A 17,178-nucleotide genomic window follows, 5' to 3' on the forward strand; every position below is an offset into this window, starting at 1 on the left:
GGCTTTCCCAGAGCTCAGGGTCGGGGACTGTTTTCCTTTTTTTTTTTTTTTTTTTAATCATGGAAATGAGAAAGTCAGTGTCAGGGAGGTGGCTGAGTGTACCACAGTCCTTCTGATTATTGATGTATTTCTCTTACCTTAAAACGAGTTATTTTATCATAAAATTGCAGGCAGGAAAAATATATAGAAGCAATAGACTTCAGATTGAGGATTACGAAATCTCTCTGAACTTCAAGGAAATTTGGAAATGAGCAAAAATTTTGAAAATACTTGAAAATGCAATTCATAGCCCTAATTAAAAAAATGCAGTTAAGCGTATCAACAATTTGATTCCAAGAAGACCAAGCACAGTGCCTGGCATATAATAGATGGCCAGTTAATTTTATGAAATGAATACATAAGTAGATAGATGATGGATGACCACCACTGGAACATAATGTCCACGACGGCAGAGTTGCTGATATTTCTAGCATCTGCTCGAAGGTGCTTAGTAACTACATTCTGAGTGAAAGACTGAATGCCAGTAAAAGATAAGCTGTTGGGTTGAGTTATCTTTTTTAAATTAAAAAAAATAGAGACAGTCTTGTTCTATTGCTCAGGTTGGACTTGAACTCTTGGGCTCAAGCCTCATGCTTCAGCCTCCTGAGTGGTTGGGATTATAGGTGTGTGGCACTGTGCCTGGCTGTTGGGTGGATTTTAGTATGAAAACTACCAGACCCTAAGAGAGGATCTCTGGGCATAACAACATAGTATATATATTTTTAAAAGCCAAGCTTATTAGAAATAGTGCTTATGTCCTATGATAGCAGAAATTTGTTTTTATTTGGAAATAATTATATAGAGTTGAACATGTTGAATTTTTAAATATAAATTAAGGCACTGGTTCTCAAACTTTTAGGTCTCAGGATGGCTTTTGGCATGGTGACTCATGCCTGTAATCCCAGTACTTCGAGTGGCTGAGGTGGGCTGATTGCTTGAGGTCAGGAGTTCGAGACCAGCGTGGCCAATATGATGAAACCCTGTCTCTCCTAAAAATACAAAAAATTAGCTGGATATGGTGGCTCTCACCTGTAATCCGAGCTACTCAGGAGGCTGAGGCAGGAGAATCACTTGAACCTGGGAGGCAGAGGTTGCAGTGAGCTGAGATCATACCATGCACTCCAGCCTGGGTGACAGAGCGAGACTCCCTCTCAAAAAAAAAAAAAAATTATTGGGGACTTGAAAGAGCTTTTGTTTATATAGATTTTATTTATTGATATTGATCATATTAGAAATTTAAAATGAGAGATTTAAAATATTTATTGTTTTAAAATAGTAATAGTAATAGTAATCCCTTTATACAGTTACATAAACTACATAATTTTATGAAAAAGGACTGTATTTTCCCAAACAAAAAAAATTTAGTAGGAAGAGTGGTGTTTTACATCCCTCTCCTGTCTGACTTAAATAAAACACAGTTGGACTCTCAGCTGCTTCTGCTTCAATCTGTTGTGATATGTTTTGGCTGAAGTATATGTCTAACATAGATACGTAATTGAAAAAAGGAGGGAGTACTTTAATAGCTTTTTCAGGTAACTGGAGAAATTCTTTGATATTTTTGATAGTGGTGGTTGGCAAGTGATAGTTTCTCCAAGATTGGTTGCAAGGTAGAGAATGAAGCCGTGTCTCTGTTTCATATTGGTCCATCTTATGTGTTGAATTGCTCTTTTATATGCTGGTGCGACCTCATTCTTTAGTTTGGAAAACACTGTTTCATTGAGTTCTGCAGGTCTCCTAAATGTTGACACATTTCATCAAACAACATCAAAAAAAAAGTCACAATTGTTAATATCACTATCAATCTCATCGAACAGCCTTTAAGTATTAGGAGGTCGTCAAGCTGATGGTAGATGCACATTTTCTAAAATTTTATTTTTCACTTGGAAGCTCACATTTATCATTGGCAATAAATTCTGTTAGTTACTTAAGTGAAGCAACAGACTTACTTTATTGTATTTCAGAGAAGTATCTGCCAAATATCCAACTCTAAATAACCATATTGAAATTGTTCTTTCAAGTAAAAGTGGTGTTTCATGGAGGGACTGGCTGCTTAACTCAGGACAGACCTCATCCCTAGAGTGTAACCAAATGCTTTATGTGTCAGAATATTGATACAGAATCAATAATTTGGGGTTTTTTTTTTTGAGACAGAGTCTCACTCTGTGCCCAGGCTGGAGTGCAGTGGCTGGCCCCATCTTGGCTCACTGCAACCTCCACCTCCCGGGTTCAAGTTATTCTCCTGCCCCGGCTTCCCAGGTATCTGGGACTACAGGCACCTGCCAGCACGCCCGGGTAATTTCTGTATTTTTAGTAGAGATGGGTTTCACCATGTTGGCCAGGCTGGTCTCCAACTCCTGGCCTCGTGATCCACTTGCCTCTGCTTTCCGAAGTGCTGGGACTACAGGTGCGAGCCACTGCACCTGGCCCAGAATCAATAATTGTTAATGCTTCATCGAGACATTCTTAAATGAAACTGGCATAAAAAACAAACAAGAAAAAAAAACCCCTGGGATTTCATGGTGGGAAGAACATAGTGCCAGTTGGTACCACCTGGCACTGTCACCTTGACTCATGTGAAGGTTCCTGCTGTCACACCACTGTTGCTCTTGCACCATCAGTGCAAATGTCAACACAAGGAAAAAGGCAAATAGTGGCTCAGTGTTACCATTAAAGTGATTTGGTTATGAGGACCCTTAAGGGTTCCTGGAGCGTACTTTGAGGCAAACTTATTTAACAGGTTGGAAACACCACGTTAAAATTTATGCTAATAAAGTGAAATTGTGCCAGTTGCTCCAGACTGTGTGCATAAATCCAAAACTCATATTGTCTTGGAGAAATGTATTCAAAACATAGTCAACATCACTATCTCAGTTTGTCTCTGTGTTAAGATGGGCTTGCATACTTTCAGCCTCTTAGAGCAAGCAGTTGGAACGTTATCCAAAAGCAGGTTGAACAGCAGAGAGGGAGGGCAGCTGGAAGTTAGGCTAATCTCACAAATAAGCCATCCACATGTGGATAATGGAGTTGTGACATTATTCTCAGCTTTAGTCAGCAGCAGCACAACTATATAGTTCAAAATTACAGGTCTCCAAAATAAAGATGACTTGAGCACTTTTAGTGTAGCATTTAACTGAGAATGTATCGAGGGTTTGGTTGAGGATTTTTTTTCATAAAACCCTTCTGTTCTGGAAGGCAAATTTGTTATTAAGAGCATCAGTAATTTCTCTTCTGAAGTGTTCAAAATGCACCAGACCCTGAACACAATGTGAGCAGCTGAGGGTGCTACATCCATCAAGTGAACAGTTTGCCCTTCTCGTGTACATAATTTGAGAGTCAGTCTAATGGCAAGTGGACAATCATCTAATAAGATATTTCATACCTGTGGCAGCAGGTATAAAGCAAATAATTTGTTTTTGCCTTCCATGTATAAAGTTTGGCAATAAAGTTTTTGTCTTGAGATTTTTGTTTTATAAGAGAAATTAAAATTCCTGCTGGGTTTCTGCTGCTCTCCCCTGAGGCTGAATACTCTGCCTGCCTACCCTCCTACCCCCTGCACTTGCAAGGTTGCAGATGTCTTACGAAAGGGATGGAAAACCAGTAGCTAAAACTAAACCAGGCCCTGCTGCGTAGACCTGTCTTGGTGAGTGTAGAGCTGTTCTGCAGTAGAGGTTTGCAAAGAAGCTGTCGCATCCTTGTTTCCTCTCTCCTTCTGGCTTTTCATTTGTCTTCGGGCCTGTTGCATGGAAGAAATAAGTCATCCATTATGAACAGTTTGTGTGTGGAGGGTTTGCCCATGTGGTGGACTCTGGCAAGAGAGAAAGGGTTTTCCGGGGCCTTTAGTTATTCAGGTCCTATATTCTCACACCTCCTCCGGGCTGCTGACTGTGCACAAACATGAAATTCGTTCCTCCAATAGAACAGCATTTGGCCTGGCTCCCAAAAACTGCTCTCCTCACTTGGGTGGCTTTGATTGGGTGTTAGGTGTCTCTTTGGCTGCCTCCAGCGTCTCTTATTTTTAGGGCCTTCGTTAATGTCTTCTGTGTGTGAAACATGAAAATTGAGCCATGGCTGCTGGAATTGGAAACTTAGGGTTTTTAGGCCACCGTTCCCTTATCACATGGCCCTATCAGGTTATTTAGTTACAGAGGTTAAAAAAAAAAAATCTAACAAATGAGTCCTCCACATGTGGATAATGGAGTTGTAAAATGACTCTCAGCTTTAGTCAGCAGCAATATAACTATATGGTTAAAAATTACAGGTCTCCAAAATAGGGACTTCCTGACAACTTTTAGTGTAGCATTTAACTGAGAATGTATGGAGGATGGCCTAGGAGCCGGCATGTGTGGGGAAAGGAGAGAGGGGGCGGCTGAGCACCTCATGGGCAGTGAAAAAAGATACCGTAACTAAAGCTCGGGCCAGCGTCCTCAGAGCGATGGCCTTTCAGGTCCTGGCAGGGGTCTGCTTACAGCTCAGTCTGGTTACAAATAAGGGGATGAATTGGTGGTAACAGTGCCTTTTTTTTTTTTTTTTTTTCTTTTTTCCTTTGGAAACAGGCGTCTCATGTGTTGGGAAATGAGCTTGGATATTGAATGGGTAACAGGCAGTTCTGAGAGGAAGGACTCAGGAAAGGTGTGACCAAATGAGCCATCTGACTGGTCAGTGCAGGCCAGGGCTCACCCATGCAGGGAGCTGGGGTCTTTCAAGTGGGTGTTCGCGGACCCGTAGGAGACAGGGAGGGGTTGATTACAGGCGAGACCATTTCTCTTTTCCTTTCCTAAAGGAAACAGAAGAATGAAATAAAAATCAAAAATTTTGTTACTTTCCATCTTTGGAATTCTGTTCATTTGTGTTTAGGGCCAGTTTTAAAAAATTTTTTTGAGGCAGGGTCTCACTCTGTCATCCAGGCTGCAGTGCAGTGGCACCATCATGGCTCACTGCAGCCTTGACCTCCCAGGCTCAAGCGATCCTCCCACCTCAGCCTCCCAAGTAGCTGGCACTACAGGTGCACACAATGATGCCTGGCTGATTTTTTTTTTTTTTTTTTCTTGGTGGAGATGGGGTTTGGCTGTGTTGCTTAGGCTGGTCTTGAACTCCTGAGCTCAAGCAATCCGCTCACCTCGGCCTCCCAAACTGCTGGAATTACAGACACGAGACACTGTGACTAGCTTGGGATCAGTTTTTTGATGGTCCCTAGCATTTCACGAGCATTAGTATGCAAGTGCCTAGGCCAGAGGTTTGTTTAGTTCACTCTGGTTCCCTTCCTTCCTTTCAGTGTGTGGAACTCACAGTTTTCTTTCTCTTCATCCCTGTGATCTGCCACACTTCTCATTTTATCATGGACTGCAGTACATTGTAATTGTCTGTGTACCAGTTTCCTCTCTCTTACTAAAGTGTGAATGTTTGATGGATGAAACTGAGTGGACAGGGTCTGTTGTAATCACCCAGAATTCCCCTTCGTGTGGTGCTGAGCCTGGTACTTGGTGGGGGTGGGTATGCAGTGAATGTGGAATTGGCGGATGCTTGAATGAGTATAACCAAATTTCCTGGCTGGGAAGACCATACAGTGTCAGCACTGTTCTGATTTTACTTCCCTCTTCAGGCTATGGGTGCATGCCAACTCACAGGGCAGGGACGGCCATGGCTAGTGCCTGTCTGTTACCTAAACTCCAGCCCGGTTTTGGTGCTCCTGTTTTTGAGTCCTGAGCAAGTGTTCCTGGCATTGCGTCGGTTCCCGTGGTATGTGTTTTAGTCTGTGAGTCTCTTTCCTGAGTTCGAAGATCTGAAAACAAAAACTTTCAGCCAAGGTTTTTAGATTTTGGAGCTCATCCCTTAGGCCAGGGAGAGTGACTACTAATACTTATTGAACCTCTCCCTACGCACGTGGCTGTGTTTAGAAAGGGCTATTGGGAGACATAAAAAATAGATTTTTGACGTTGGAAACAAATGTATTTTAGTACATGCCACTAAATAAATGTATGCTATAAGCTATTCTCCTGGGGTTATAAATCACTAAATATTAGCTTTTAAATGATTAAACATATTACTATATCTTATTGGTTACAAATAATGCCTACTCAAACCAGTATAAGCCATACAAGTAGAATTTATATAAGGATTCACAGGGTGGTTTATGGAGACAAGGAAAGGAACTGCTGCCAGGCTACAAGGGAGTCTGGAACAAGGACTGCGGCGGTACCAGGAGCCAAGGCGCTGCTCTTTTACCCCGAGACCCCTGGGACTCAACTGTGCTTCTCTGCTCTTAGGGCCTAAAATGGCAGTGTCAGGTCCTGAATATACCTGCCTTCAAGTTCAATTGTGAACGGACACAAGTCTCTGTTTAAATTCCTGAGAAAGAATTTGGTGGGCTCGACCTGTGTCCAATGAACTCTGCTCATGGGAATAGGGGCTGGGGAATAAATGTGGCTTAGAGGGCTGATGTGAGATCTCAGAGTCTGGAAGCTGTTTCAAGGTTCTGGAAATAGTCCAGGAGGGCTACAAAACTCAGAGCAAGCCACAGGGTCTGGACAGTACCCTATTTCCTTTATTTCTAATTATTTCTACCCTTTCTTTTGAGGGAGCTCATCAGTGTCTTCCTGAGGCCCGGGGGCCTGTCTGTGACCATGAGACGAACTATCAAGAGCAGTGCTTGGGCTCTGCAGACAGCCCAGAAGTTCTCTGCTGCAGGGCTAAGTGATAATTCTACCGAGGCGGTTGACCTTCTGCTGGATAGCTGTAGAGCAGATGAAAGGGAAAGAATATCAGGAAAGAAAAGAGCATCTTGAGTTTGTGGTGTTTTTTGGGTTGTATTATTTTAGGGTTTGGGGAGGGAGGACGGAAGTGGTGAAGAATGGTATATGAAGGGTGCTCTTGATTTTTCTGAGATGAAATAATTTTATTCAGCTATTTATATTTCAATATATTTCTTCAGTATCTGTTTTTAATATCCTGTTAGACGTTTTAGTCTGTCAAGAGCTTTTGTTAATTGTCAGCCAAGTACCTGGTTGCAATGAAGATAGTTTCTTTTTATGCTATACTCTCCAGGGATCTACTAAACAGCTGGGTGGCTATGATTTGCAGTGAACTAATAAAGTCCCCTGGTTAAAGGGGTATGCCCTAGATTGAATATTTGAAATCCTTTCCATTAAGTACAGCACAAACAGATCTTTCTGCACATTTTGGTGAAGCTTAACCATTTTCAATTGCTCACTTTGATCCTAATCTTTCATTTTCTCTGATTGCTTTTGGTAACCTTCTATTTGGGCTGTCTGCCGAATTTTATGATAGGTATCCTTTAGACAGGAGGTATAATCAGGTCATTTGATTCAGAAAAGGAGTTTGCTTTCCCTTCTGACTTCTGTTTTGAAAGCACTTAGGAATTCCCCCAATAGAAACAGAGTGTGGAAAATAATTTGGAAATGAAGGAATTAATATGGTGTGAATTTCTTGTGGCTTGCTCTGAGTGTTAGCGCCCTGGTGGGCTGGAAACATGCTGGGATCTTGCTTCAGCTCTCAAAGCAGCCTTAGTCAGTGGAACTTTTTTTTTTTTCAACCGATGCTGCTCTCTCGGCTTCTAGAATTGCTTCCTTTGTCCTACGTTAGAATATCAGAGACAGGTTTCGAACTACTTTGCTAGCAAGGATCACCATCAAACATATCCTGTAGTTTATCTTGAAATTTTAAGTTTCAGGCATCAGATTGCTTCAAATAAGTTTGTGTCATCTGTTTTGTGGAGGGAGCTTGTGGCTGGGATTGCAGACGCGAACATTGCCTCTTCCTGAATTGCGTCCTTGAGTTAGTTGGTGTGCATGTCTAGAGTCCAGTGTTTTCTTTTGCAAAATGAAGGAGGTGGTTCAGTGATCGCTAACGTCATTCCAACCCAGCACACCGGGACTGAAGCTTAAGAAAGATTTATTTTTGTTATGAGTCACGTGCATTTAGGATTCTTACCAGACAGAATAATTAAATATTATTTACTTAATCATAATTTAATATTAAATCTTGTATTTAATTATTAAGTAAATAATATTTAATTATTCTGTCTGGTATAAATATAAATATTCTGCTCTGGGTCTTCACCTCTGCGTACACAATGCTGAATATGGTAGTTGCTTTATCAGTACTGTTGATGGTGTAAATGGATGAATGGTGGCCATTCTGAGACTGCTTTGTAGGATCTTAGCTATGTTGGGAGTCAATCTAAGTCTGGTCTCTGCCATTTGGAGTGTATTTTGAAAATGGAAGATTTAAAACCTTCCTCACATAAGTTGCTGTCTAAGGTTCTAGACCAACCTTGGTTCACCCGGGTTTTTTTCTTCTGCAGGACATTGGCTCACAGAAAACAGGACTGCCCCCTTTCCTGGCATATTTGCCCTCGGACTGCCCACTTGACTAATCAGTTTAAGCTCTTCCCTCTTAGGCCATTAATCCTATTTCTCCAGCCGAGAAGCAGCAGGATAATAGTAATGTGTCCTGTAGCTATTAAAAGATGATATTGCCTTACACATAAAGTACTTTTTTTTCCTCTGCAAAAGGATGAGCAAACAGAAATTTAATTTTCATTTATGCTTTTGCCTTTTTGTGATATTTCTTTGTATCTTCTAGTGTAGTCAGGGGAGAACATAATTTTTACTGTTATTGGTGATTATTTTCTGCTTGTTTTCAGCATGCTAGCAACAAGATGTTTGCTTTCCTACACATGCTTACATTTTGCCATCCCATGATGAGCTCTAGTTGCTCAAGGGGGCAGAAACAGTGAACATGGAAATGATCTTTGGTATGTGGTATTTTCTAAAAAAAACTGAATTTTGAAATAAGCACATTTCATGGCATTTGCTAACCACAATAATCTCCAAATTCCTAGAGGTCAGATTTTCTCATTGAACACTTTTTTTTTTCTTTTCAGTTTATATATGCAGAAAGGGCTTCATTAAAACTGAGATCATTCTCATTCAATCTTAAGCTGGCAGCCAACCCAGATCCTTTTAAACCCTGCTGTATGTGCTGATGAAAACTCAGGGCAGCACTTATGGAAGGCAGGTGGTGAGGCTTCTTCCACTTCTTGCCTGGAGATTTAACCTGTACATGTCTAGGCTTTTCAGAGTTAGGAATTACACCTGCTTGTGCAGTGGTGATGGAGTTCCTGAGGTATTTCTGCATTTGCTTCTGGGTTTTGAATTTCCACCATTAAATTTCAGTCTATGGACAAGGAAAATGTGGCACATATCCACCATGGAATACTATGCAGCCATAAAAAATGATGAGTTTCTGTCCTGTGTAGGGACATGGATGAATCTAGAAACCATCATTCTCAGCAAACTGACACAAGAACAGAAAATCAAACACCACATGTGCTAACTCATAGGCGGGTGTTGGACAATGACAACACATGGACACAGGGAGGGGAGCATCACACACTGGGGTCTGTTGAGGGGGCCAAGGGAGGGACAGCAAGGGGGTGGGGAGGTCAGGGAGTGACAACATGGGGAGAAATGCCAGATGTAGGAGATGGGGGTGGGGTGGGGATGGAGGCAGCAAACCACATTGCCATGTGTGTACCTATGCAACAATCCTGCATGATCTGCACGTGTATCCCAGAACCTAAAGTACAATGAAAAAAAAAATTTTCAGTCTAGTGGTGGGTGCATGTGTGCGTTACATCATTGTGAGTTTTTTTGTATGTCTGAAATAATTTTGTCATTCCCATGATCATGCTGCCATCATTATTTTGACTTTTGAGAGTCAGTTTATTCTCTGACCCAGCAAATCTGCTTCTGAGAATCAGCCCTAAGGAAGTAATCTTAAATATGGAGGAAAATTCTTGCACAATAAACCTACCCATTGCTGGTTCATTCATAACAGTGAAAACATTGGAAACATCCTGTATGTCTGGCTTTGGGGGAAATGATTCAGTGATGATTGGTACTGTATATTCAAGTAATAGAATATAAGTATCTCTTCAAATCATTGCTTAGGATAAATATGGAAAAATGCTCTTGAAAATATACCTTCCCTCTTATAGGAAATATAGTAAATTATATTCACAATATGATTAGTAATTTTTTTTTTTTTTGAGACAGAATTTTGCTCTTGTCGCTTTGCTCCAGGCTGGAGTGCAGTGGTGTGATCTCGGCTCACTGCAAGCTCCACCTCTCGGGTTCAAGCAATTCTCCTGCCTCAGCCTCCTGAGTAGCTGGGATTGCAGGCATGTGCCACCACACCCAGCTAATTTTTGTACTTTTAGTAGAGACGGGGTTGCACCATGTTGGCCAGACTGGTCTTGAACTCCTGACCTCAGGTGATCTTCCCGCCTTGGCCTCCCAAAGTGCTGGGATAACAGGTGTGAGCCACCATGTCCAGCAGTGATTTTTTTTAAAAATCCCGTTTTTAAAATACCTGAGCAGTGGTGTAAAGGATGAGATGATAAAAGACATTTTTCTTAACATTTTTCTGATTTTCTATAGCTTTTACTTTTTAAAAAGGCACCAACATTATTTGCATAACAAAACACCATATAGATGGATATCTAAAAGTGAATAAGACTTGAAAATCAGCCAGAAATGGTTGCTGTGGTGATAAACATAACCCTTAAGATGATTTTTTAAAAAATAAACAGGGTCTTACTCCAGTTGCCCAGCCTTGAGTGCTAGTGGAGTGGTGCAGTTTCAGCTCACTGTAGCCTTGACCTCCTGGACTCAGGTGATTCTCCCACCTTAGCTTCCTGAGTACTTGGGACTACAGGCGCCCCACCATGCCCAGCTATTTACTGATTTTTTTTTTTTTTTTTTTTTTTTTACTTTTGGTAGAGACGGAGTTTTGTCATGTTCCCCAGGCTTATTTTGAACTCTTGGGCTCAATTGATCCACTTGCCTTAGCCTCCCGAAGTGCTGGGATTATAAGCATGAGTCACCATGCCCGGCCACAATGAATTCTCTGGGGTCCAGAAATCTTGTCTTTTGCGAAGATAGTGTGATGAGGCAAGGTTGCTGGGAAATGAGGGTCCCAGGCCAACAGTTCTCTCAAGTGTGCTTCATGGTTCCTGAGTGCCAGTTTGAGTCAGGGGTACAGGAACTGGTGGAAGGAGAGAGAGAGGGAGGGTGCTGAAGCTGGGTGGGAGGCGAGGGCACCAGAGGCAGCTGTGGTCTGAGTCACTCTTGGCTTTTGCATCTGGCTTTCTGCATTTATTACTATTACACTTTTTTTTCTTTAGAGATGGAGTCTCGCTGTATTGCTCAGGCTGGAGTGCGGTGGCACGATCTCGGCTCACTGCAACCTCTGCCTCCTGGGTTCAAGCGATTTTCCTTCCTCAGCCTCCCAAGCTGGGACTACAGGTGTATGCCATTATGCTCAGCTAATTTTTGTATTTTTAGTAGAGATTGGATTTCACTGCGTTGGCCAGGATGGTCTCAATCTCTTGACCTTGTGATCCACCTGCCTTGGCCTCCCAAAGTGCTGGGGTTACAGGCCTGCATCACCACGCCTGGCCACTATTACACTGTTTAATGCTATGGGCTGTAGATGCAAAGCCAGCTTTGAGTTGTTAAGAATAATTGGGTCTCTCCTGACAGTAGAGGCAGCAGAGGCATAAACAAACAAATCCCAATGTATTACAATAATGCAATTTTATATTTAGACCTAGAATGCATTATGATGATCATTATAGAAAATATCTACTCCTAATTCTGTTAGGGAAGGTGGTATACCTATAGGGGCTTTGGAATTAGAACAGGGTTGAATACTGACCCTACTAGTTATTAGCTGTGGCTTTTGGACAAATAACTTTTCCTGGCGGAGTTTTCTCATTTATAAATTAGAAATAACACTATCTTTCTTATAGGAGTTTGTGCTTCTTAAGTGAGAGGTAATCTACATATGGTTCATGGTGTGTGTATGGTAGATGATGATTATCATGAATAACTAGTAAAGTAAGCAATGTTATTTAAGTTATGTTATTACAAGACCCATTGGATGCTGTGTCATGGGGAATACAGACTATATTATACTAGTTTGGAAGAGAAACCTGATTGAGATTCTAAATGGTACCTTGGAAGTGCAGATGGACAACAGAATGATTGGAGATTAGTGGCTTGGTAAGCCAGTTCTTTCTGGTGAAGTTGGAAGCAGAGAAAAGAGTTACAAATTATGGAATGTAATTATATTAATTAGAATTATATGATGAGTATAATAGAATTGTCTTTTGCTCTAAAATTAATATTTTATAATTTTACAATTAGATCTCTTGAGAATTTGAAAAGGAAATTCTTAGAAGTACTTGTTTGTGTCATATTAGTCTATTTTAATTGATACACATGCACACACAGCACAATTTTTTTTTTTTAAGCTCAAAAAGTTTATTAGTGTTGGGTTGGGATTTGATGCACTAAGGTTTTCTCTGGACAAGATTCTTACCTTCTTTGAGCACTGAATTTAAACAGTTATTCCCAGGAGGGCAGAGGAATACTTCCATTGTAATTGAATAATCATCGTCATTCTTGGGTACTAGATAAACTTAACTGATGATTTAATTGATGCTTTGAATGGCTGCATGATGTGTAAATTCTTTGAAGCCAGATATCAGATTTGTTCATGTTTTGTCCTTGTAGTACCCAGAAGGTACTTTGCACACGGTAGTGAATACACGTGTGAATTAATAGATGGTAATCTATTACACTCTACCCATTTGCTTCCTTAAAGATTCAAGCCTAAGGCTAACATAATACTGAGAAGAAGAAACATCACTGCCTTGCTCTATACAGTGTAGCTGCAAATTTAATAACGTGTGGAACTGCAGGGCTTTTCATTCATTCGGTGGTCAGCCTGCAAAACATGCGCCAGTACCTTTTTTCTTGTCCTTTTAAAATTTCATTTCCTTACCCCCAGAGTGATGTTGGCACATTTGCTCTGCTGAGATGATTTCAAGATCTCTTCACTGCTGATTCACTGAATGATTACGGTTCAGATGGCCCCACTCCCACAAGGAAAAGTGTCTCCACATTAACAGGCATGTTCTTCTGCTTGATTTCTATAGTTACATACCTTGTGTCACTTTGAGGAGTTGGAAAGAAATTTAACAGGATATTAGGGTGAGAGTACCTTTAAAAAAAAGTTCTGTGAAGGAAGTGTTTCATCCTGGTGAATAATGAAATAACCTTAAAATTTGCCTTAATAATGACTTTTGACGTAGTCCTCATTCTCACATTGCCTGGGCTGATTGCTTTTTCATTTTAGCTGAGGTCATGTTAAAACCAAAATAAAGTTGTTTGAAAATAAAGCTGTGCAAAATTTTATTTTTCTATCAATTTGTCATTCCCAGAGCAAATTTGGGAAGAGCCAAGTAAATGAAGTGTGAATTTAGGTGGTATTAAGTCCAAGATAGCCCTCGATAAACAGCTTCTCAATAAATTCTTGAGTGGCACCAACTTTTGTCACTAATAGCCCCTAGACATGTGTCACTTTAATTGTTTGAAAACCTACACTCAACATAAATGATAAACTTATAAATGGTTTTGGAATCTGCTGCTGGTTTCATAAAAACAATTGTTACAGTTTCTTAATTTATTCTGAACTGGATTTGATACACCGAAAACTGTTTTCCCTGCCTCCTTGGGAATATGTCACATCATGTAATGACATAAGCCTCTCAGAAGATGTAGCATTGACTAGATTAAGGCCTCATCTCATTTATAGAAGAATCTCACCCTGCCCATGTGGGTCTGAAACTCTGGAGGGCTTTAACAATGTATTGAGCTTGTCATCATCTAAAGAGACAACCTGGTGGTTTTATTTAGTAGAAATAATACTAAACTTACCTTCTGGATAATCTTCAGAGATTATCCAGGGGTAAGTTGAAGGACATTGACAAATAACTCAGTAAATTGTGTCCCAAATATTAATAACAATTTATGCCAGCACCAAAAATATTTCAGAGATGTTTTTAGGTTTCTCTCAAGTATGTTGGGAACAGAAAAGGATTATAGAAATATTTATAGTAGGCATAAACTTGCACAAAATCTCCAAGCACCTTAAGCAAGCTTGTTGCAATTATTCTTTTGGAGAACTGGAAAAAGTGATTATTTCTTGTAGCCTCTATTTAACTCCTACTAAACTGCCTGTTGTTTGAATGTGTTTTATTTAGCTGTTTTCATCACTCCTTAAATTTAATATTCTCGAGGCCAAAATTCTAGCAGTGATGGTCAGGACATCTTTGAAGACAATTAGATTTGTGAGAAGATAATTTATATGAAGAATTGGGAATATTCATATCTGTCGGAAGTATCATAAAAACCATTCTTTCACAATAACTTTTCCATTTAAACGTCGCTGAACTTGATTACCAAGACCCTAACTGTATTTCACTTCTTTTTTGAAGTTGGAGGGAAGAGCTTCCACAGCTGAAAAGTTTGGTGAAAACTTGGGACCCTTTCACACTGGCTGAGGGGGTGAGAGTGGGTATTGATCCAAGCCAGACCACACTTACCTGATTGGAACCCCCTTTTAGTACTTGGGGGTGACAGGGGGAAGGCCTGGAGAGCATTAGTCCTTCATGTGTCTTAGCTGCACCACAAGAATACCCACTATTGGCTGGGCACAGTGGCTTGCGCCTGTAATTCCAGCACTTTGAGAGGCCAAGGTGGGTGGATCACAAGGTCAGGAGTTTGAGACCAGTCTGGCCAACATAGTGAAACCCTGTCTCAACTAAAAATACAAACAAATAGCCGATGTGGTGGTGTGTGCCTATAATCCCAGCTGCTCTGGAGGCTGAGGCAGGAGAATTGTGTGAACCTGAGAAGTAGAGGTTGCAATGAGCTGAGATTGCACTGCGCTCCAGCCCAGGTGACACTGCGAGACTCCGTCTTAGAAAAGAAAAATACCCACTGTTTTCTCATAGGCATCACCACAGTATTCTCTGAGTGTTTAGCAGGCATGGCCTGGTCTGGGAAAGTCCTCACCTGGAAGTTGTGGTGGGGGAGGCCATGGATTGGAAGAAACCCTAGGGTAGAAGAAGGGCCCGTAAAGGTTGCTTGTGGCAGCTGGGAGCAGGGATACTAATGAGGAAGGACAAGCTCTTTGATTTAAGGTGCTTCGGGAGCCTCAGGCAGGAGTCAGATTTAAGGGATAAGTGGTTCCTATTTTCAGTATCTCTTCTGCATAGGTCTTTATGGAAAGTCTTAAAACCCACTCTTGTCATCTGACCTGGATAATGCAGGTTCTTGGCTCTTCCAGTGCTACATTGAACCAAGGGTTCAGAAGCAGTTGAGTGGTGAGTGATCAGTTCCAAAGTGGCGCTTAGAGAAAGTCTTGAAGTGAAGGAGGTTTAGGGAATGAGTTTGGAGTCGTGTTTTCATTTCTTTTGGCTGAAGGAACTTAAGAGTATCATCTTTATCTGGTTTTATGTATTGCTCTTCTTTTTGTTTGGGGTAGGTGATTAAAAATAGAAAGGTGGGGGCGAGGCGCGGTGGCTCACACCTGTAATCCCAGCACTTTGGAAAGGCGAGGCTGGCGGATCACGAGGTCAGGAGCTTGAGACCAGCCTGGCCAACACAGTGAAACCCCGTCTCTACTAAAAATACAAAAATTAGCCAGTTGTGGCCATGTGCGTCTGTAATCCCAGCTACTCAGGAGGTTGAGGCAGGAGAATCACTTGAACCTGGGAGGTGGAGGTTGCAGTAAGCTGAGATTGCGCCATTGCACTCCAGCCTGAGCAATAGTGAGACTCCATCTCAAAAAAAAAAAAAAAAAGAGCATGGGAAAGAGACAAAGTTAGGCTTCAACAAGCTCTCAGTGATCTGTGATGATATTGTTTTCATTGAAGGTTATTTACAAGGTGATGCAGCCTTGAATGCTCCTGAGCTGGTTTCAGGGCAGTAGATAGGAAGGATGTTTCCAAGGAAAACTGTCTCTGAATGAACTTGTCCTTGGGTATGTGGGTAACCGATAACAACGAAACCAAATATCAGCAAGTCATTCGTTGTGAATCATCCTTTTTGGATCTTGACACTGCAGGTACCAGAACAGCTGATCTCTCTCCTTTGTAAGTCTTTCAAGAGATGTACACATTGGATTCTTATTTATTTATTATTTTATTTGTTTATGTATTTTGAGACAGAGTCTAACTGTGCCCAGGCTGGAGTGCAGTGGTGTGACCTTGGCTTACTGCAACCTCTGCTTCCTGGGTTCAAGCGATTCTCCTGCCTCAGCCTCCCAAGTAGCTATGATTACAGGCATCCACCACCATGCCTGTAATGTATTTTAGCAGAGATGGGGTTTCACCATAATAGCCAGGCTGGTCTTAAACTCCTGACCTCAGTGATCTACCCGCCTCGGCCTCCCAAAGTGCTAGGATTACAAGCATGAGCCATCACACCCGGTCCATACCTCGGATTTTATTTTCCTCCAACAACATAGACACTACCCAGTCTTTCTTGTTCTGGTTTTCTAATAGTTATATTTTATGGAAGGTGGTCACTGTTTGTTAAATGTTTATAGATTTACTTTAGCTTTTCATTAGGAAATCAAGTAAATCAGATGTATTTGTCCTAATGTAGTAATATAAAATTGTTTGTGGTATTTCCTGAACATGTTTTCTTCGTCAGGCACTGTTCTAAGTGGGCCTTGGCTCAGTTTCCACAAAGCCCCGTGGAGTATGGTTTACAGAGAACAATGCGAGAGGGTGTCTGTTTCCTCACAGCCTGGCTATAGAGGCCATGGCATCATCTCCTGACAATTTTCACCTCCTGCTCTATTAAGCCACTTGCATATTCTAGAAGGGGTTGAGCTCCACTTGCATATTCTAGAAGAGGTCGAGCTCTTTTTTTTTTTTTTTTTTGAGATGGAGTTTGTTCTTGTTGCCCAGGCTGGAGTGCAGTTGTGTGATCTTGTCTCATTGCACCCTCTGCCTCCCAGGTTCAAGCAATTCTCCTGCTTCAGCCTCCTAAGTAGCTGGAATTACAGGTGTGTGCCACCACACCAGGGTAATTTTTTTGTATTTTTAGTAGAGATAGGGTTTCATTATGTTGGCCAGGCTGGTCTCGAACTCCTGACCTCAGGTGATCCTTCTGCTTGGACTCCCAAAGTGCGGGGATTACAGGCATGACTTCCCACCCCTGGCTGGATTCAGCTCTTTCTCACCTCTTTACCTTTTAA

At 41.4% G+C, this 17,178-nt stretch overlaps 1 protein-coding gene across 4 annotated transcripts in view; it reads left to right on the forward strand.

Annotated features, from left to right (window-relative positions):
- Nucleotides 1-17,178, forward strand: part of PRKCA (protein kinase C alpha) — a 495,684-nt gene that overhangs the window by 39,747 nt on the left and 438,759 nt on the right. The window contains exon 1 of one of the 4 annotated variants that reach the window (XM_012453860.3): nt 12,955-13,036. The exons of the other annotated variants lie outside the window; for them this stretch is intronic. The gene's annotated coding sequence lies outside the window, so the exon portion shown is untranslated. Of the gene's footprint in view, nt 1-12,954; nt 13,037-17,178 lie in introns of those variants that run through there. 4 annotated transcript variants of the gene reach the window in all.

This window comes from Aotus nancymaae, unplaced genomic scaffold (genome assembly GCF_030222135.1).
Source record: "Aotus nancymaae isolate 86718 unplaced genomic scaffold, 86718_ANA_hifiasm-v0.15.2.pri h1tg000089l, whole genome shotgun sequence".
In the NCBI taxonomy this organism is placed as follows: Eukaryota; Metazoa; Chordata; class Mammalia; order Primates; family Aotidae; genus Aotus; species Aotus nancymaae.